Source organism: Ornithodoros turicata, chromosome 6 (assembly GCF_037126465.1).
Source record: "Ornithodoros turicata isolate Travis chromosome 6, ASM3712646v1, whole genome shotgun sequence".
Taxonomy (NCBI): domain Eukaryota; kingdom Metazoa; phylum Arthropoda; class Arachnida; order Ixodida; family Argasidae; genus Ornithodoros; species Ornithodoros turicata.
In genome coordinates this window covers 53,347,750-53,369,796 of record NC_088206.1, presented here as the reverse complement: position 1 = coordinate 53,369,796, position 22,047 = coordinate 53,347,750, and the positions used below count along the sequence as shown (strand labels likewise).

Below are 22,047 nucleotides of genomic sequence, written 5' to 3'. Positions count from 1 at the left end.
GGTCGGCGTTCCAGGAGCGGTGGAGATGTCCATCGAGACAGGCCTCATGGAAGTGATGTTGCCCGTCTCAGTCGTAAGTAATATACAGTGGTCCTAGCCCAACATGAATATGAAACAAGTGGAAAAGATAAAGCATGAGTGAATGCAGCACACCTCACAATGTTTATATCAATTGCACGTTTGCAGAACGAGACAGAGCCGGTTTCCTCCACCTCGGCCGGTCTTCGTGGAACCGAGGAGTCGGGAAGCAGAAGGTAAGGAGGTTTACCAAATAAGTGACAAATGAGCAAAAGGAAATACAGACATTTTTACCGTTATTTTGCGGATTTTGCGGAAAGCGGATTTTGCAACATAATGCAAAATCCATTATGTTGCTAGGTCGTCAGGGAATAGCCAATTCAATCTAATCCAATCCAGTTTCCCGAAAATGTCGGCACCTAATTAATACAGGTAATATATAGCTTGGTGCACATGCAAGGACACACATAAGGGACAGTGATAGACAACAGAGCTAGGATTTATTTACTTTGAGGGTCATGGCTTTTTCACTTAACAGTACATTTCTGTTGTCACAAACATGCATACACTTTCTTGGGTAATACTAGGGCGACACTGCTTCAACCATTATGCGACACGTTTCGGCTCACGTGTTTTTCCTCTAGACCTGAAGTAAGACTGTTTCGTTATGCACGTGGTTTCTGGACGGCGCTGTAGGACAAATGTTTCCACGCAGGATTGTCGCTTTCCAGCTGACGTAAAAAATAACGTAACTGCTGCTACCATATTTTAGTTTTTCATTCCGTACATGACTGCGGCGGCACCACAATCAACCCATTATCAGTGCCGTGTATGCCAAAGGGAGTCTGGCCATTAGGAGGAGCCTAAAAAAGGGGCTCGACCTGTGAATCAAATTGAGCGTTTTTCGTTGGTTGCTGTTTTCTATAAGGGTCGCCACGACACCAAAATTTTCCCGAAAATGGCGGCGTAGCTTGGAACGGCGAAGCGAGGATTTCATGACAATTTTTTTTTTCACAAATTACGTCAATTTTATTCCGTAAGTGTACATTCTGTTGCAATTATCTTGCAAATCACCTTTAAATTACGCTCCAGTGTCGATGTTTACCTGAAAATAATATGTTTCGTCGTCCTTGTTAGGCCTAGTAACGACAGCGATCACAGGCAAATAGCGAGAAAAACGCTACAAATGGCCAAAAATTTTCATTTTATGACATACTTTTATTCATATACACACCTTTGCCCGTTCTTGGTTCAGTCTTGTTATGTTTCATAGTTGAAATACGTATAATACCGGCAGTCTGTTCCAACCACTGATCTCGATTGTAAAAGGCTGGATCGCGGATAGGGAGCGCGAGCGTGAGGAAACCGGCCGCCATCTTACTGTACCCACAACAGTCGCCGCAGCGATCATGGCAACTTCCTGCAATTACGGTCGTCCCAATCGTACTGGCAAGGATACAGGGCCTAAATTTCTACAGGTGAGTAATTCTTTATCAAGGAATAAATAGGCGTCCATTCTGTATATTTAGTTGACCATTATGAAGTGTTTTTTTGCTGAAAACGAGCACTGGATGCAGGTTGCTTGATCGCTCTTCCGAGGTTCAGTCGAGCACACTTGCATGTTACCTGGTGGCAAATACAGTTTGAGTGCATAATGTGCTTGAAAGAACATGTTATAGTACACTGGTAGTGTTGTCATCAATGTATGTGCGAGCACTCGAGCGCTTTTTTGCATGCATTGCTAGCATGGTACACGGTGTTCTCTGCGGAAGCAAGTGCCACATTCATTTCTTTGAATTACCTTCGCGCACAAGTTCGGTATTACGTCATAATTAGACCAAGATTGTCACCTTTTTTCATGTATTGGTATTGTTTTGTGCCTTGGTTTGATTTGTGACACAGAATGCTACGTGACGGTGGTGTGGCGCGACTTGGATAACGCCTTGTGTCTCAGCTGTATCGTCAGCTTGTTACGATAATAATAATTTGTAGCGTGCCGTGCTATTTGTAGGAGTTTTTAAGGCAAAAGTGGTCTCTCGTCAATACAGGTTTCGTCATGTGGACTACCCAGTGAATAATCTGTGCAGTGCGATACGACTAGGTGTACAGATAAGTATCAAGTTCCTCATCCACTGGTTTCTACTTTACAGGAAGGAACCACGTCAGTGCACGCACTGTGGTTAGCCTCTCTCAAATTTGCACATTTTCTTACATGTTCACATCAGAAACACACCTTAGGCTCCTTCACCCAGCAATATAATAATTATAATTCTTTTTAGAAGAGTTCCCCATATTCTTTTTAGAATAGTTTTTAATCTTCTCAATTTTTTGGAGATACAGGGATTGTAAGCCATGTTTTAAACGGATGTTTTAACATTTGTCTAATGCATTTATTAAACAACATTCATTTTTAACTGTTCCAACCAATGTTCTGATGTATTATTGCCTTTGTTGTCGATGCACCATAAAAATTGGAATAATCATCAATACAGGTTACTTCACAGCTGCCTCGACATACTCAAGAAATGAGTGCAGAACCTGCGTAATGTCCACAAACTTTGACTACCACAGCACCTCCAGAAAGTACAGGCATATGTGTCACATGGGATTTTTTTTTTTTTTTTGAGTGGGTGTTAGCGCCGCGAAGCAACTGTGGCTATGAGCGACGTACAGATGTGGACAGACGGAGAGAGGATAGCAGGAAGGAGTGGGGGACAGTGGGGTTAGTATGCGTCCTGGGCCGACTTCAGGGGGAACTGTGCCGACATTCGTCTGGAAAGTCTTCGGAAAACCCAGGGAAAACCTCAGACAGCACAGCCGGCGGTAGGATTCGAACCCACCACCTCCCAGTCTTCAGCACGACCTTGGTTACCACCAACGAGCGGACGCCTTAGCCCACTCGGCCATGCCGCTGGTCCATGGGATTTTTAAAGGCATGCACAGTATATAATACCTTGTATGAACTGTTGTAGATCTAAGCAGCCTCTACAGTACACTCTCAGAAATTAAAACATGTCAGGGAACTGTGATAATTGTTTCAGTTAATAGGCATGCACATATATGCTATAAGAAGAAATTTATTTATTGAGGATGCTTTTCTCTGGTGGTAATGTTGTTTACATCTACTTTTGATCACATTAAATTTAAAATTCAGCATATATGAGAAAATATCAGCAGGGAAGTTGCTATTCTTTGCTCATTCCAACCTAAAATTGAGTGCTACAAATTTAGAAAGTGTACCTGTCCATTGTCATCCCTAAAATATATGTAGGAAGGTCACAAAACAATAAATGTAGTCTTTTGCGACCTCCCTGCACGTTCATTGAATCCTGAAACACATAAGTGCAAGAAATAAATGTTGAACTTGAAAAATGTATACTCTCTTTACTCATCATCAGTGATATTCTTTACAAAAGTCTAACAGTAACAGTCTAACAATAACAGTAACAGTCTAACAATAAAAACAGGATACACGAGGTCCAAAATGACAAAAGCAACTGTTTCAAGCTCCAAATCGTTCTGTTGCAATTTGCAGACCATACGTGTGTAGTGCAAGAGGGCCCTTGCACATCAAAGGGTAAGATGGGAGTCACAGTTGATGACAGTGGTTCCTATGAGAGACTTTGATGCTGAAGAAAATTGTGCAAACTGCGGAAAGTGCCATATAAGATCTCCAGAAAGCGTGTCTGGTCTCACAACGGTGCCCCTTTTAGATGACGATGATACTGATTGGTGTTTCAGATGTGGAGCTGCATTTTTTGTAACGTGCTCCGCATACCAAGCATGACAAAGCCAGTGCTGGATAGCAGGCCCCCGTCCCTAGGAAGCTTCGCTCACGCTGCAATTCTATTCAGCAAAAGCATGTGAGTACTCGAGATGGACATTCAGTTTGGCACAACCGCGCCTGCAAATACGCAGAACAAATGGAGGAAGCAACAAACAAACATAGAAGGGCTGTACTTCAAAAAGAGATAAGTCCTGTGTCTCAAGCGGGTGTCACCACTTCCTAAGTAACTTAATTGATTAAGCTTACATCACTACCTGATTAACTGTTCTAACGAGCGCCCATGTTGTTCACTAAAAGACTCTTTCTGCGGCGATGCTTGATATAAATCATACTAAACGCATACACGGCTAAAACAACGGCTGAGAGTCTACAGAACGATATCTTTCTGTCATGCGAGTATATCTTTTTCCCGGACCGTTCGTGACGGAACAATTTTTGTCCAGAACGCAGCACGGGATATTATATACGTGGTTGTTGTTAACCTCACATCGTTTCTTATTGAAATATTGGCTGGGAAACGTGCTGTAGTACAATCCCCAGCGCTGCACTGCAGTGACGGTCTAGTTTCGGAATGCAAAACATAACGTAATTAAGAATCGAACGGCAGGACACCTGTGAAACACTGTTAGGATACATCAGTATACTGGCACCTTACAAAATCGCGTGACGACAAACAATGATCAACGCCTGTAGCGCAATAAATACTCACAATCTCTGTTGCCTCCCATTGTTTCCAATGGGCACACACAGCGTTTTAGGGCCCACCAACATGGCGGCCCGAATGCGTGCCTCTCTCCCACGAGCCCCTCTCCCATACACGATCCAGCCTTTATACATAGAGATCAGTGGTTCCAACTAGCGGTTCTGCCGGCCAATCAGTTCTGCTAGCAAACACTTCTGCTTCTGCTATTTCTGCCTTCTGCTATTCTGCGTCTTCCCGGCGTGCCCCTCACCATCCAGATGGCGCCGTTAAAAGTGGACGCAAAATCCATTATGTTGCTAGGTCGTCAGGGAATAGCCAATTCAATCTAATCCAATCCAGTTTCCCGAAAATGTCGGCACCCAGTTAATACAGGTAATATATAGCTGGGATAGCCTGGGGTTAATAGCGAACTGTATTGGCTCGTGATTGGCCAGAGAGCTCAAAAAGTGGGTGGAGCTCCAGGTATAGGCATGTTCCATTAATGGCCAGACTCCCTTTGGCATACACGGCTCTGCCCATTATGTGACACGTTTCGGCTCACGTGTTTTTCCTCTAGACCTGAAGTAAGAGGGTTTCGGTATGCACGCGGTTTTTGGAAGGCGCTGTAGGACAAATGTTTCCATTCAGGATTGTCACTTTTCAGTTCCCATAATAAATAACGTAGCTGCTGCGATCATATTTTAGTTTTTTTCATTCCGTACATGACTGCGGCGGCGCCACAAACAACCATTATTCGACACGTTTCGGCTCACGTGCTTTTCCTCTAGGCCTGGTGTAAGAGGGTTTCGGTATGCACGCGGTTTTTGGAAGGCGCTGTAGGACAAATGTTTCCATTCAGGATTGTCACTTTTCAGTTCCCATAATAAATAACGTAGCTGCTGCTACCATATTTTAGTTTCTCATTCCGTACATGACTGCGGCGGCACCAAAAACAACCCATTATTCGACACGTTTCGGCTCACGTGTTTTTCCTCTAGGCCTGAATAGGCATGAAGTAAGAGGGTTTCGTTATGCACGTGGTTTTTTGAAGGCGCTGTAGGACAAATGATTCCATGCAGGATTGTCGCTTTTCAGCTGACGTAAAAAATAGCGTAACTGCTGCTACCATATTTTAGTTTTTCATTCCGTACATGACTGCGGCGGCACCACAATCAACCCATTATTCGACACGTTTCGGCTCACGTGTTTTTCCTCTAGGTCTGCATCACTGATCTCGATTGTAAAAGGCTGGACCGCGGATAGGGAGCGCGAGCGTGAAGAAACCGGCCGCCATCTTACTGTACCCACAACAGTCGCAACTCAGTCAACTTCTTGCAATTACGGTCGTACCAACCGTACTGGCAAGGTTACAGGGCCTAAATTTATACAGGTGAGTCACTCTTTATCGAGGAATAAATAGACGTCCATTCTGTATATTTAGTTGACCATTATGAAGTGTTTTTTTGCCCAAAACGAGCACTGGATGCAGGTTGCTTGATCGCTCTTCCGACGTTCAATCGAGCACACTTGCATTTTACCCGGCGGCAAATACAGTTTGAGTGCATAATATGCTTGAAAGAACACGTTACACTACACAGGTAGTGTTGTCATCAATATATGTGCGAGCACTCGAGCGCTTTTTTGCATGCATTGCTAACATGGTACACGGTGTTCCCTGCGGAAGCAAGTGCCACATTCATTTCTTTGAATTACCCTCACGCACAAGTTCGGTATTACGTCATAATGAGACCACGATTGTCACCTTTTTTCATGTATTGATATAGTTTCGTGCCTTTGTTTGATTTGTGTCAAAGAATCCTACGTAACGGTGGTGTGGCGCGATTTGAATAACGCCTTTGTGTCTGAGCTGTATCGTCAGCTTGTTACGATAGTAATAATTTGTAGCGCATCGTGCTATTTGTAGCGGTTTTTTAGGCAAAAGTGGTCTCTCAATACAGGTTTCGTCATGAGGGCTACCCAGTGAATAATCTGTGCAGAGTGATACGGCTGGGTGTACAGGTAAGTATCACATTCCTCATTCACTGGTTTCTACTTTACAGGAAGGAACAACCTCAGTGCACGCACTGTGTTTAGCCTCTCTCAGTTTTGCATATTTTCTTACATGTTCACATCAGAAACACACCTTACACTTTAGGCTCCTTCACCCAGCAATATAATAATTAGAGATTATAATTCTTTTTAGAAGAGTTCCCCATATTCTTTTTAGAATAGTTTTTAATCTTTTTAATTTTTAGAAGATACAGGGATTGTAAACCATGTTTTAAACTGATGTTTTAACATTTGTCCAATGCATTTATTAAACAACATATTCATTTTTAACTGGTTGCACCCAAACCAATCTTCTGATGTATTATTTCCTTTGTTGTCGACGCACCATAAAAATTGAAATAATCACCATCAATGCAGGTTACTTCACAGCTGCCTCGACATACTCAAGAAATGGGTGCAGAACCTGCGTAATGCCCACAAACTTTGACTACCACAGCACCTCCAGAAAGTAAAGGCATATGTGTCACATGGGATTTTTAAAGGCATTCACAGTATATAATACCTTGTATGAACTGTTGTAGATCTAAGCAGCCTCTACAGTACACTCTCAGAAATTAAAACTTGTCAGGGAACTGTGATAATTGTTTCAGTTAATAGGCATGCACATATACGCTATAAGAAGAAAATTATTTATTGAGAATGCACTTGTCTTGCTACTCATGTTGTTTACATCTACTGTTGATCACATTCATTTATCACCAGAGTTCGAGGTAACTCGTTACAAGTAACTCGTTACTGTAACTAAGTTCCTTTTTTTGGTAACTTGTAACTTAACTCGGTACTTTTGCGGCGTGGTAACTTTCAGAGGAACTCGTTCCTTTTTCAGGTAACTTTGCCAAAGTAAGTTAAGTTAAGTTCCAAGTTGCTTTTAACTCGCTTCTCACTCACGTCCACATATTTTCTTGCTTTCTCTCTGGTTCTTTCATGGCATTTTTTTGCCATAAAACATGATAATCAATGAATGACAGTATTTTATTGAGGAAGTAAGAACCGCTGCCATTGAAATGAAGCTGAACCATTGTGCGCCCACAGGGAGTAAGATGCAAAGCGTCCGAATATTACCAGAGAAACGTCATCATGACATTGGTAGATCGACTGAAACCGAAACAGATCGGAAGGAGAGGGCTGGGTTCCACAAACGGGCACTTGTTCGCTACCTCCCATTGAAAGAAAAGTAGGACTGAGGGTCGCGTCCCTTTAAGGGACCATATCGTAATCCCCTCAAGACCGTGGCTCTCGGGCACGACCTTGTTCACCTCTAGCTTTGAGCGTAGTTCAATTCTACCAAATTTTGGCGCTGTCGAACACTATGACGTCATTTGTTTACAAACAGGGAGAGATCTATTGTTGGACATAAACGAAAACGACCTAAGCGTGTTGCACTCCTCCGCAGGCAACTCAAGGTCTAAAACTCAACTGCTCACACGCACTGCACCTGCGCACTGCTGTTTTGTGGCCGAAGTAACTTGGAAGTAACTCGTTCTTTTTTTTAAGTAACTCAGTAACTGCGAGTTACATTTGAGACTGAAGAACTTCGTTATTAACTTAGTTACATTTTGCACACCGTAACTGAACTTGTAACGAGTTCTTTTTGACGGGTAACTTCTCAATCTATGTTTATCACATATTATATTCTTATATATTATTATATTATCACATATTCGATCACACTAAATTTAAAATTTAGCATATACAGTCAAACTCCTTTATAGCGAACACCTTTTTAACGAAAATACATACAACTACTGCAAATTTTTTTTGTGGTCCCGCTGGAGCCTATAGGTCCAATAATAGACATTCTTTTTAACGAAAATACCTTTACTGCGATTTTTTTTTTTTTTTTTTTTTTTTTGCTGTCCCTGAGTTTCGTTGCTCATTCCAACCTAAAATTGAGTGCTACAAATTTAGAGAGCGTACCAGACCATTGTCATTCCTAAAATATATATTGCCATTGTAGCAAGGTCACAAAACAATAAATGTAGTCTTTTGCAACCTCCCTGCACGTTCACTGTATCCTGAAACGCATAAGTGCAAGAAATAAATCTTGAACTTGAATAAACTTGATGTTGTATAAACATGACATAAAATGTTGAATAATATAATGAATGATATAAAATATTGAATAAACTTGAACTCGTATATTCTCTTTACTCATCATCAGTGATCTTCATTACAAAAGCATATCGTGTTAGACTTTTTTGTTCGTTTCACAGACTGGGTACACGGGTCCAAAATGACAAAATCACAAATGTTTCAAGCTCCATATAGTCCTGTTGCAATTTGAAGACCATACGTGGAGCTACATTTTTTGGAACATGCTCCACATAACAAGCATGACAAAGTCAGCACTGGATAGCAGGACCCCATCCCCACGCAGCTTTTCTCACGCTGCAGTTGTATTCAACAAAAGCATGTGAGTGCTGGAGAAAGACATTCAGTTTGGCACAACCGCGCCTGCAAATAATCAGAACAAATAAAGGAAGAAGCAAACAAACATAGAAGGGCTGTACTTCAAAAAGAGATAAGTCCTGTGTCTCAAGGAGGTGTTACCACTTTCTAAGTAACTTAATTGATTAAGCTTACATCACAACCTGATTAACTGTCCTAACGAGTGTGATCTAATTGCGTGAAGTAATTATTTGCGCTGCTTCAGTGTGTCCATATTTGCGAGGCAAAGCACCGCTGTCGTTTACTAAAAGACTCTTTCTAAGGCGATGCTTGATATAAATCATATTAAACGCATACACGGCTAAAACAACGGCTGTGATTCTACAGAACGATCTCTTTCTGCCATGCGAGTATAACTTTTCCCGGACCGTTCTTTATGGAACAATTTTTGTCCAGAATGCAGTACGGGATATTATATACATGGTTGTTGTTAACCTCAAGTCGTTTCTTATTGAAATATTGGCTGGGAAACGTGCTGTAGTACAATCCCCAGCGCTGCACTGCAGTGACGGTCTAGTTTCGGAATGCAAAACATAACGTAATTAAGAATCGAACGGCAGGACACCTGTGAAACACTGTTAGGATACATCAGTATACTGGCACCTTACAAAATTGTGTGATGACAAACAACGATCAATGCTAGCAGCGCAATAAATACTCACAATCTCTGTTGCCTCCCATTGTTTTCTATGGGCACACACAGCACTTTAGGGCCCACCAACATGGCGGCCCGAAGGCACGCCTCTCCCCCACGAGCCCCTCTCCCATGCGCGATCCAGCCTTTATACATAGAGATCAGTGGCATAGCCTGAAGTAAGAGGGTTTCGTTATGCACGTGGTTTTTGGAAGGCGCTGTAGGACAAATGTTTCCATGCAGTATTGTCCCTTTTCAGCTGACATAAAAAATAACGAAACTAATCCTATCATATTTTAGTTGTTAATTCCGTACATGACTGCGGCGGCGCCAAAAACAACCCATTATTCGACACGTTTCGGCTCACGTGTTTTTCCTCTAGGCCTGAATAGGCATGAAGTAAGAGGGTTTCGTTATGCACGTGGTTTTTGGAAGGCGATGTAGGACAAATGTTTCCATCCAGGATTGTCGCTTTTCAGCTGACGTAAAAAATAACGAAACTAATCCTATCATATTTTAGTTGTTAATTCCGTACATGACTGCGGCGGCGCCAAAAACAACCCATTATTCGACACGTTTCGGCTCACGTGTTTTTCCTCTAGGCCTGAATAGGCATGAAGTAAGAGGGTTTCGTTATGCACGTGGTTTTTGGAAGGCGATGTAGGACAAATGTTTCCATCCAGGATTGTCGCTTTTCAGCTGACGTAAAAAATAACGAAACTAATCCTATCATATTTTAGTTGTTAATTCCGTACATGACTGCGGCGGCGCCAAAAACAACCCATTATTCGACACGTTTCGGCTCACGTGTTTTTCCTCTAGGCCTGAATAGGCATGAAGTAAGAGGGTTTCGTTATGCACGTGGTTTTTGGAAGGCGATGTAGGACAAATGTTTCCATCCAGGATTGTCGCTTTTCAGCTGACGTAAAAAATAACGAAACTAATCCTATCATATTTTAGTTTTTAATTCCGTACATGACTGCGGCGGCGCCAAAAACAACCCATTATTCGACACGTTTCGGCTCACGTGTTTTTCCTCTAGGCCTGAATAGGCATGAATTAAGAGGGTTTCGTTATGCACGTGGTTTTTGGAAGGCGCTGTAGGACAAATGTTTCCATGCAGTATTGTCCCTTTTCAGCTGACATAAAAAATAACGAAACTAATCCTATCATATTTTAGTTTTTAATTCCGTACATGACTGCGGCGGCGCCAAAAACAACCCATTATTCGACACGTTACGGCTCACGTGTTTTTCCTCTAGGCCTGAATAGGCATGAAGTAAGAGGGTTTCGTTATGCACGTGGTTTTTGGTACGGCGCTGTAGGACAAATGTTTCCACACAGGATTGTCGCTTTTCAGCTGACGTAAAAAATAACGTAACTCCTGCTATCATATTTTAGTTTTTCATTCCGTACATGACTGCGGCGGCGCCACAATCAATTCATTATTCGACACATTTAGGCTCATGTGTTTTTCCTCTAGGCCTGCATAGCCTGAAGTAAGACGGTTTCGTTATGCCCGTGGTTTTTGGAAGGCACTGTAGGACAAATGTTTCCATGCAGGATTGTCGCTTTTCAGCTGACGTAAAAAATAACCAAACTGCTCCTATCATATTTTAGTTTTTCATTCCGTACATGACTGCGGCGGCGCCACAATCAACCCATTATGCGACACGTTTCGGCTCACGTGTTTTTCCTCTAGATATGAAGTAAGACGGTTTCGTTATGCACGTGGTTTTTGGTACGGCGCTGTAGGACAAATGTTTCCACACAGGATTGTCGCTTTTCAGCTGACGTAAAAAATAACGTAACTCCTGCTATCATATTTTAGTTTTTCATTCCGTACATGACTGCGGCGGCGCCACAATCAATTCATTATTCGACACATTTCGGCTCATGTGTTTTTCCTCTAGGCCTGCATAGCCTGAAGTAAGACGGTTTCGTTATGCCCGTGGTTTTTGGAAGGCACTGTAGGACAAATGTTTCCATGCAGGATTGTCGCTTTTCAGCTGACGTAAAAAATAACCAAACTGCTCCTATCATATTTTAGTTTTTCATTCCGTACATGACTGCGGCGGCGCCACAATCAACCCATTATTCGACACGTTTCGGCTCACGTGTTTTTCCTCTAGTACTGCATAGCCTGAAGTAAGACGGCTTCGTTATGCACGTGGTTTTTGGAAGGCGATGTAGGACAAATGTTTCCATCCAGGATTGTCCCTTTTCAACTGACGTAAAAAATAACGTAACTGCTGCTATCATATTTTAGTTTTTCATTCCGTACATGACTGCGGCGGCGCCACAATCAACCCATTATTCCACACGTTTCGGCTCACGTGTTTTTGCTCTAGGCCTGCATAGCCTGAAGTAAGAGGGTTTCGTTATGCACGTGGTTTTTGGAAGGCGCTTTAGGACAAATGTTTCCATCCAGGATTGTCCCTTTTCAACTGACGTAAAAAATAACGTAACTGCTGCTATCATATTTTAGTTTTTCATTCCGTACATGACTGCGGCGGCGCCACAATCGACCCATTATTCGACACGTTTCGGCTCACGTGTTTTTCCTCTAGGCCTGATGTAAGACGGTTTCGTTACGCACGTGGTTTTTGGAAGGCGTTGTAGGACAAATCTTTCCATGCAGGATTGTCGCTTTTCAGCTGGCGTAAAAAATAACGTAACTGCTGCTATCATATTTTAGTTTCTCATAACGTACATGACTGCGGCGGCGCCACAATCGACCCATTATTCGACACGTTTCGGCTCCTGTGTTTTTCCTCTAGGCCTGCATAGCCTCAAGTAAGGTTTCGTTATGCACGTGGTTTTTGGAAGGCACTGTAGGACAAATCTTTCCATGCAGGATTGTCGCTTTTCAGCTGACGTAAAAAATAACGTAACTGCTGCTATCATATTTTAGTTTTTCATTCCGTACATGACTGCGGCGGCGCCACAATCAATCCATTATTCGACACATTTCGGCTCACGTGTTTTTCCTCTAGGCCTGCATAGCCTGAAGTAAGACAGTTTCGTTATGCACGTGTTTTTTGGAAGGCACTGTAGGACAAATGTTTCCATGCAGGATTGTCGCTTTTGAGCTGACGTAAAAAATAGCGTAACTGCTGCTATCACGTTTTAGTTTATCATTCCGTACATGACTGCGGCGGCGCCACAATCGACCCATTATTCGACACGTTTCGGCTCACGTGTTTTTCCTCTAGGCCTGATGTAAGACGGTTTCGTTATGCACGTGGTTTTTGGAAGGCGTTGTAGGACAAATCTTTCCATGCAGGATAGTCGCTTTTCAGCTGGCGTAAAAAATAACGTACTGCTGCTATCATATTTTAGTTTCTCATAACGTACATGACTGCGGCGGCGCCACAATCGACCCATTATTCGACACGTTTCGGCTCACGTGTTTTTCCTCTAGGCCTGATGTAAGACGGTTTCGTTATGCAGGTGTTTTTTGGAAGGCACTGTAGGACAAATGTTTCCATGCAGGATTGTCGCTTTCCAGCTGACGTAAAAAATAGCGTAACTGCTGCTATCATATTTTAGTTTATCATTCCGTACATGACTGCGGCGGGCCGGCGGCGCCACAATCGACCCATTATTCGACACGTTTCGGCTCACGTGTTTTCTCTCTAGGCCTGAAGTAAGAGGGTGTCGATATGCACGTGGTTTTTTGAAGGCGCTGTAGGACAAATGATTCCATGCGGGATTGTCGCTTTTCAACTGACGTAAAAAATAGCGTAACTGCTGCTATCATATTTTAGTTTATCGTTCCGTACATGACTGCGGCGGCGCCACAATCGACCCATTATGCGACACGTTTCGGCTCACGTGTTTTTCCTCTAGGCCTGAAGTAAGACGGTTTCGTTATGCACGTGGTTTTTGGAAGGCGCTGTAGAACAAATGTTTCCACACAGGATTGTCGCTTTTGAGCTGACGTAAAAAATAGCGTAACTGCTGCTATCATATTTTCGTTTATCATTCCGTACATGACTGTGGCGGCGCCACAATCGACCCATTATTCGACACGTTTCGGCTCACGTGTTTTTCCTCTAGGCCTGCATAGCCTGAAGTAAGACGGTTTCGTTATGCACGTGTTTTTTGGAAGGCACTGTAGGACAAATGTTTCCATGCAGGATTGTCGCTTTTGAGCTGACGTAAAAAAATGCGTAACTGCTGCTATCATATTTTAGTTTATCATTCCGTACATGACTGCGGCGGCGCCACAATCGACCCATTATTCGATACGTTTCGGCTCACGTGTTTTTCCTCTAGGCCTGATGTAAGACGGTTTCATTATGCACGTGGTTTTTGGAAGGCGTTGTAGGACAAATGTTTCCATGCAGCATTGTCCCTTTTCAGCTGACGTAAAAAATAACGTAACTGCTGCTATCATATTTTAGTTCCTCATAACGTACATGACTGCGGCGGCGCCACAATCGACCCATTATTCGACACGTTTCGGCTCACGTGTTTTTCCTCTAGGCCTGATGTAAGACGGTTTCGTTATGCACGTGGTTTTTGGAAGGCGTTGTAGGACAAATCTTTCCATGCAGGATTGTCGCTTTTCAGCTGACGTAAAAAATAACGTAACTGCTGCTATCATATTTTAGCTTTTCATTCCGTACATGACTGCGGCGGCGCCACAATCAATCCATTATTCGACACATTTCGGCTCACGTGTTTTTCCTCTAGGCCTGATGTAAGACGGTTTCGTTATGCACGTGTTTTTTGGAAGGCACTGTAGGACAAATGTTTCCATGCAGGATTGTCGCTTTTGAGCTGACGTAAAAAATAGCGTAACTGCTGCTATCATATTTTAGTTTATCATTCCGTACATGACTGCGGCGGCGCCACAATCGACCCATTATTCGACACGTTTCGGCTCACGTGTTTTTCCTCTAGGCCTGATGTAAGACGGTTTCGTTATGCACGTGGTTTTTGGAAGGCGTTGTAGGACAAATGTTTCCATGCAGGATTGTCGCTTTTCAGCTGGCGTAAAAAATAACGTAACTGCTGCTATCATATTTTAGTTTCTCATAAATTACATGACTGCGGCGGCGCCACAATCGACCCATTATTCGACACGTTTCGGCTCACGTGTTTTTCCTCTAGGCCTGATGTAAGACGGTTTCGTTATGCACGTGGTTTTTGGAAGGCGTTGTAGGACAAATCTTTCCATGCAGGATTGTCGCTTTTCAGCTGACGTTTAAAATAACGTAACTGCTGCTATCATATTTTAGTTTTTCATTCCGTACATGACTGCGGCGGCGCCACAATCAATCCATTATTCGACACATTTCGGCTCACGTGTTTTTCCTCTAGGCCTGCATAGCCTGAAGTAAGACGGTTTCGTTATGCACGTGTTTTTTGGAAGGCACTGTAGGACAAATGTTTCCATGCAGGATTGTCGCTTTTGAGCTGACGTAAAAAATTGCGTAACTGCTGCTATCATATTTTAGTTTATCATTCCGTACATGACTGCGGCGGCGCCACAATCGACCCATTATTCGACACGTTTCGGCTCACGTGTTTTCTCTCTAGGCCTGAAGTAAGAGGGTGTCGATATGCACGTGGTTTTTTGAAGGCGCTGTAGGACAAATGATTCCATGCGGGATTGTCGCTTTTCAACTGACGTAAAAAATAGCGTAACTGCTGCTATCATATTTTAGTTTATCGTTCCGTACATGACTGCGGCGGCGCCACAATCGACCCATTATGCGACACGTTTCGGCTCACGTGTTTTTCCTCTAGGCCTGAAGTAAGACGGTTTGGTTATGCACGTGGTTTTTGGAAGGCGCTGTAGAACAAATGTTTCCATGCAGGATTGTCGCTTTTCAGCTGACGTAAAAAATAACGTAACTGCTGCTATCATATTTTAGCTTTTCATTCCGTACATGACTGCGGCGGCGCCACAATCAATCCATTATTCGACACATTTCGGCTCACGTGTTTTTCCTCTAGGCCTGATGTAAGACGGTTTCGTTATGCACGTGTTTTTTGGAAGGCACTGTAGGACAAATGTTTCCATGCAGGATTGTCGCTTTTGAGCTGACGTAAAAAATAGCGTAACTGCTGCTATCATATTTTAGTTTATCATTCCGTACATGACTGCGGCGGCGCCACAATCGACCCATTATTCGACACGTTTCGGCTCACGTGTTTTTCCTCTAGGCCTGATGTAAGACGGTTTCGTTATGCACGTGGTTTTTGGAAGGCGTTGTAGGACAAATGTTTCCATGCAGGATTGTCGCTTTTCAGCTGGCGTAAAAAATAACGTAACTGCTGCTATCATATTTTAGTTTCTCATAAATTACATGACTGCGGCGGCGCCACAATCGACCCATTATTCGACACGTTTCGGCTCACGTGTTTTTCCTCTAGGCCTGATGTAAGACGGTTTCGTTATGCACGTGGTTTTTGGAAGGCGTTGTAGGACAAATCTTTCCATGCAGGATTGTCGCTTTTCAGCTGACGTAAAAAATAACGTAACTGCTGCTATCATATTTTAGTTCCTCATAACGTACATGACTGCGGCGGCGCCACAATCGACCCATTATTCGACACGTTTCGGCTCACGTGTTTTTCCTCTAGGCCTGATGTAAGACGGTTTCGTTATGCACGTGATTTTTGGAAGGCGTTGTAGGACAAATCTTTCCATGCAGGATTGTCGCTTTTGAGCTGACGTAAAAAATTGCGTAACTGCTGCTATCATATTTTAGTTTATCATTCCGTACATGACTGCGGCGGCGCCACAATCGACCCATTATTCGACACGTTTCGGCTCACGTGTTTTCTCTCTAGGCCTGAAGTAAGAGGGTGTCGATATGCACGTGGTTTTTTGAAGGCGCTGTAGGACAAATGATTCCATGCGGGATTGTCGCTTTTCAACTGACGTAAAAAATAGCGTAACTGCTGCTATCATATTTTAGTTTATCGTTCCGTACATGACTGCGGCGGCGCCACAATCAATCCATTATTCGACACATTTCGGCTCACGTGTTTTTCCTCTAGGCCTGATGTAAGACGGTTTCGTTATGCACGTGTTTTTTGGAAGGCACTGTAGGACAAATGTTTCCATGCAGGATTGTCGCTTTTGAGCTGACGTAAAAAATAGCGTAACTGCTGCTATCATATTTTAGTTTATCATTCCGTACATGACTGCGGCGGCGCCACAATCGACCCATTATTCGACACGTTTCGGCTCACGTGTTTTTCCTCTAGGGCTGCATAGCCTGGCCTGAAGTAAGACGGTTTCGTTATGCACGTGGTTTTTGGAAGGCGTTGTAGGACAAATGTTTCCATGCAGTATTGTCCCTTTTCAGCTGACGTAAAAAATAGCGTAACTGCTGCTATCATATTTTAGTTTATCATTCCGTACATGACTGCGGCGGCGCCACAATCGACCCATTATTCGACACGTTTCGGCTCACGTGTTTTTCCTCTAGGCCTGATGTAAGACGGTTTCGTTATGCACGTGGTTTTTGGAAGGCGTTGTAGGACAAATGTTTCCATGCAGTATTGTCCCTTTTCAGCTGACGTAAAAAATAACGTAACTGCTGCTATCATATTTTAGTTCCTCATAACGTACATGACTGCGGCGGCGCCACAATCGACCCATTATTCGACACGTTTCGGCTCACGTGTTTTTCCTCTAGGCCTGATGTAAGACGGTTTCGTTATGCACGTGATTTTTGGAAGGCACTGTAGGACAAATGTTTCCATGCAGGATTGTCGCTTTTGAGCTGACGTAAAAAATAGCGTAACTGCTGCTATCATATTTTAGTTTATCATTCCGTACATGACTGCGGCGGCGCCACAATCGACCCATTATTCGACACGTTTCGGCTCACGTGTTTTTCCTCTAGGCCTGAAGTAAGACGGTTTCGTTATGCACGTGGTTTTTGGAAGGCGTTGTAGGACAAATGTTTCCATGCAGTATTGTCCCTTTTCAGCTGACGTAAAAAATAACGTAACTGCTGCTATCATATTTTAGTTCCTCATAACGTACATGACTGCGGCGGCGCCACAATCGACCCATTATTCGACACGTTTCGGCTCACGTGTTTTTCCTCTAGGCCTGATGTAAGACGGTTTCGTTATGCACGTGATTTTTGGAAGGCGTTGTAGGACAAATCTTTCCATGCAGGATTGTCGCTTTTCAGCTGACGTAAAAAATAACGTAACTGCTGCTATCATATTTTAGCTTTTCATTCCGTACATGACTGCGGCGGCGCCACAATCGACCCATTATGCGACACGTTTCGGCTCACGTGTTTTTCCTCTAGGCCTGAAGTAAGACGGTTTGGTTATGCACGTGGTTTTTGGAAGGCGCTGTAGAACAAATGTTTCCACACAGGATTGTCGCTTTTGAGCTGACGTAAAAAAATAGCGTAACTGCTGCTATCATATTTTAGTTTATCATTCCGTACATGACTGCGGCGGCGCCACAATCGACCCATTATTCGACACGTTTCGGCTCACGTGTTTTTCCTCTAGGCCTGATGTAAGACGGTTTCGTTATGCACGTGGTTTTTGGAAGGCGTTGTAGGACAAATGTTTCCATGCAGGATTGTCGCTTTTCAGCTGGCGTAAAAAATAACGTAACTGCTGCTATCATATTTTAGTTTCTCATAAATTACATGACTGCGGCGGCGCCACAATCGACCCATTATTCGACACGTTTCGGCTCACGTGTTTTTCCTCTAGGCCTGATGTAAGACGGTTTCGTTATGCACGTGGTTTTTGGAAGGCGTTGTAGGACAAATCTTTCCATGCAGGATTGTCGCTTTTCAGCTGACGTAAAAAATAACGTAACTGCTGCTATCATATTTTAGTTCCTCATAACGTACATGACTGCGGCGCCACAATCGACCCATTATTCGACACGTTTCGGCTCACGTGTTTTTCCTCTAGGCCTGATGTAAGACGGTTTCGTTATGCACGTGATTTTTGGAAGGCGTTGTAGGACAAATCTTTCCATGCAGGATTGTCGCTTTTGAGCTGACGTAAAAAATTGCGTAACTGCTGCTATCATATTTTAGTTTATCATTCCGTACATGACTGCGGCGGCGCCACAATCGACCCATTATTCGACACGTTTCGGCTCACGTGTTTTCTCTCTAGGCCTGAAGTAAGAGGGTGTCGATATGCACGTGGTTTTTTGAAGGCGCTGTAGGACAAACGATTCCATGCGGGATTGTCGCTTTTCAACTGACGTAAAAAATAGCGTAACTGCTGCTATCATATTTTAGTTTATCGTTCCGTACATGACTGCGGCGGCGCCACAATCGACCCATTATGCGACACGTTTCGGCTCACGTGTTTTTCCTCTAGGCCTGAAGTAAGACGGTTTGGTTATGCACGTGGTTTTTGGAAGGCGCTGTAGAACAAATGTTTCCACACAGGATTGTCGCTTTTGAGCTGACGTAAAAAAATAGCGTAACTGCTGCTATCATATTTTAGTTTATCATTCCGTACATGACTGCGGCGGCGCCACAATCGACCCATTATTCGACACGTTTCGGCTCATGTGTTTTTCCTCTAGGCCTGATGTAAGACGGTTTCGTTATGCACGTGGTTTTTGGAAGGCGTTGTAGGACAAATCTTTCCATGCAGGATTGTCGCTTTTCAGCTGACGTAAAAAATAACGTAACTGCTGCTATCATATTTTAGCTTTTCATTCCGTACATGACTGCGGCGGCGCCACAATCAATCCATTATTCGATACATTTCGGCTCACGTGTTTTTCCTCTAGGGCTGCATAGCCTGGCCTGAAGTAAGACGGTTTCGTTATGCACGTGGTTTTTGGAAGGCGTTGTAGGACAAATCTTTCCATGCAGGATTGTCGCTTTTCAGCTGACGTAAAAAATAGCGTAACTGCTGTTATCTATTTTAGTTTTTCATTCCGTACATGACTGCGGCGGCGCCACACTCGACCCATTATGCGACACGTTTCGGCTCACGTGTTTTTCCTCTAGGCCTGATGTAAGACGGTTTCGTTATGCACGTGGTTTTTGGAAGGCGTTGTAGGACAAATGTTTCCATGCAGTATTGTCCCTTTTCAGCTGACGTAAAAAATAACGTAACTGCTGCTATCATATTTTAGTTCCTCATAACGTACATGACTGCGGCGGCGCCACAATCGACCCATTATTCGACACGTTTCGGCTCACGTGTTTTTCCTCTAGGCCTGATGTAAGAGGGTGTCGATATGCACGTGGTTTTTTGAAGGCGCTGTAGGACAAATGATTCCATGCGGGATTGTCGCTTTTCAACTGACGTAAAAAATAGCGTAACTGCTGCTATCATATTTTAGTTTATCGTTCCGTACATGACTGCGGCGGCGCCACAATCGACCCATTATGCGACACGTTTCGGCTCACGTGTTTTTCCTCTAGGCCTGAAGTAAGACGGTTTGGTTATGCACGTGGTTTTTGGAAGGCGCTGTAGAACAAATGTTTCCATGCAGGATTGTCGCTTTTCAGCTGACGTAAAAAATAACGTAACTGCTGCTATCATATTTTAGCTTTTCATTCCGTACATGACTGCGGCGGCGCCACAATCGACCCATTATTCGACACGTTTCGGCTCACGTGTTTTCTCTCTAGGCCTGAAGTAAGAGGGTGTCGATATGCACGTGGTTTTTTGAAGGCGCTGTAGGACAAATGATTCCATGCGGGATTGTCGCTTTTCAACTGACGTAAAAAATAGCGTAACTGCTGCTATCATATTTTAGTTTATCGTTCCGTACATGACTGCGGCGGCGCCACAATCGACCCATTATGCGACACGTTTCGGCTCACGTGTTTTTCCTCTAGGCCTGAAGTAAGACGGTTTGGTTATGCACGTGGTTTTTGGAAGGCGCTGTAGAACAAATGTTTCCACACAGGATTGTCGCTTTTGAGCTGACGTAAAAAAATAGCGTAACTGCTGCTAACATATTTTAGTTTATCATTCCGTACATGACTGCGGCGGCGCCACAATCGACCCATTATTCGACACGTTTCGGCTCATGTGTTTTTCCTCTAGGCCTGATGTAAGACGGTTTCGTTATGCACGTGGTTTTTGGAAGGCGTTGTAGGACAAATCTTTCCATGCAGGATTGTCGCTTTTCAGCTGACGTAAAAAATAACGTAACTGCTGCTATCATATTTTAGCTTTTCATTCCGTACATGACTGCGGCGGCGCCACAATCAATCCATTATTCGATACATTTCGGCTCACGTGTTTTTCCTCTAGGGCTGCATAGCCTGGCCTGAAGTAAGACGGTTTCGTTATGCACGTGGTTTTTGGAAGGCGTTGTAGGACAAATCTTTCCATGCAGGATTGTCGCTTTTCAGCTGACGTAAAAAATAGCGTAACTGCTGTTATCTATTTTAGTTTTTCATTTCGTACATGACTGCGGCGGCGCCACACTCGACCCATTATGCGACACGTTTCGGCTCACGTGTTTTTCCTCTAGGCCTGATGTAAGACGGTTTCGTTATGCACGTGGTTTTTGGAAGGCGTTGTAGGACAAATGTTTCCATGCAGTATTGTCCCTTTTCAGCTGACGTAAAAAATAACGTAACTGCTGCTATCATATTTTAGTTCCTCATAACGTACATGACTGCGGCGGCGCCACAATCGACCCATTATTCGACACGTTTCGGCTCACGTGTTTTTCCTCTAGGCCTGATGTAAGACGGTTTCGTTATGCACGTGATTTTTGGAAGGCGTTGTAGGACAAATCTTTCCATGCAGGATTGTCCCTTTTCAGCTGACGTAAAAAATAACGTAACTGCTGCTATCATATTTTAGTTCCTCATAACGTACATGACTGCGGCGGCGCCACAATCGACCCATTATTCGACACGTTTCGGCCACTGATCTCTATCTATAAAGGCTGGATGGCGCATGGGAGAGGGGCTCGCGGGGGAGAGGCGTGCATTCGGGCCGCCATGTTGGGAGGCCCTAAAGCGCAGTGTGCGCCCATAGAAAACAATGGGAGGCAACGGAGATTGTGAGTATTTATAGCGCTGCAGGCGTTGATCGTTGCTTGTCATCACACAATTTTGTAAGGTGCCAGTATACTGATGTATCCTAACAGTGTTTCACAGGTGTCCTGCCGTTCGATTCTTAATTACGTTATGTTTTGCATTCCGAAACTAGACCGTCACAGCAGTGCAGCGCTGGGGATTGTATACTACAGTATTTCCCAGCCAATATTTCAACAAGAAACGATGTGAGGTTAACAACCACCATGTATGTAATATCCCGTGCTGCGTTCTGGACAAAAATTGTTCCATAAAGAACGGTCCGGAAAAGGATATACTCGCATGGCAGAAAGAGATCGTTCTGTAGAATCACAGCCGTTGTTTTAGCCGTGTATCGGTTTCGTATGATTTATATCAAGCACCG

At 43.6% G+C, this 22,047-nt stretch overlaps 1 long non-coding RNA gene across 1 annotated transcript; it reads left to right on the top strand.

The window, feature by feature from the left end:
* The first annotated feature begins 5,815 nt into the window (after positions 1 to 5,815).
* On the top strand, positions 5,816 to 7,158 carry LOC135398045 (uncharacterized). The gene is made up of 3 exons (XR_010423968.1): positions 5,816 to 5,877; positions 6,446 to 6,506; positions 6,915 to 7,158. It is a non-coding gene; the product is annotated as an uncharacterized LOC135398045 (long non-coding RNA).
* The last annotated feature ends 14,889 nt before the right edge of the window (positions 7,159 to 22,047 follow it).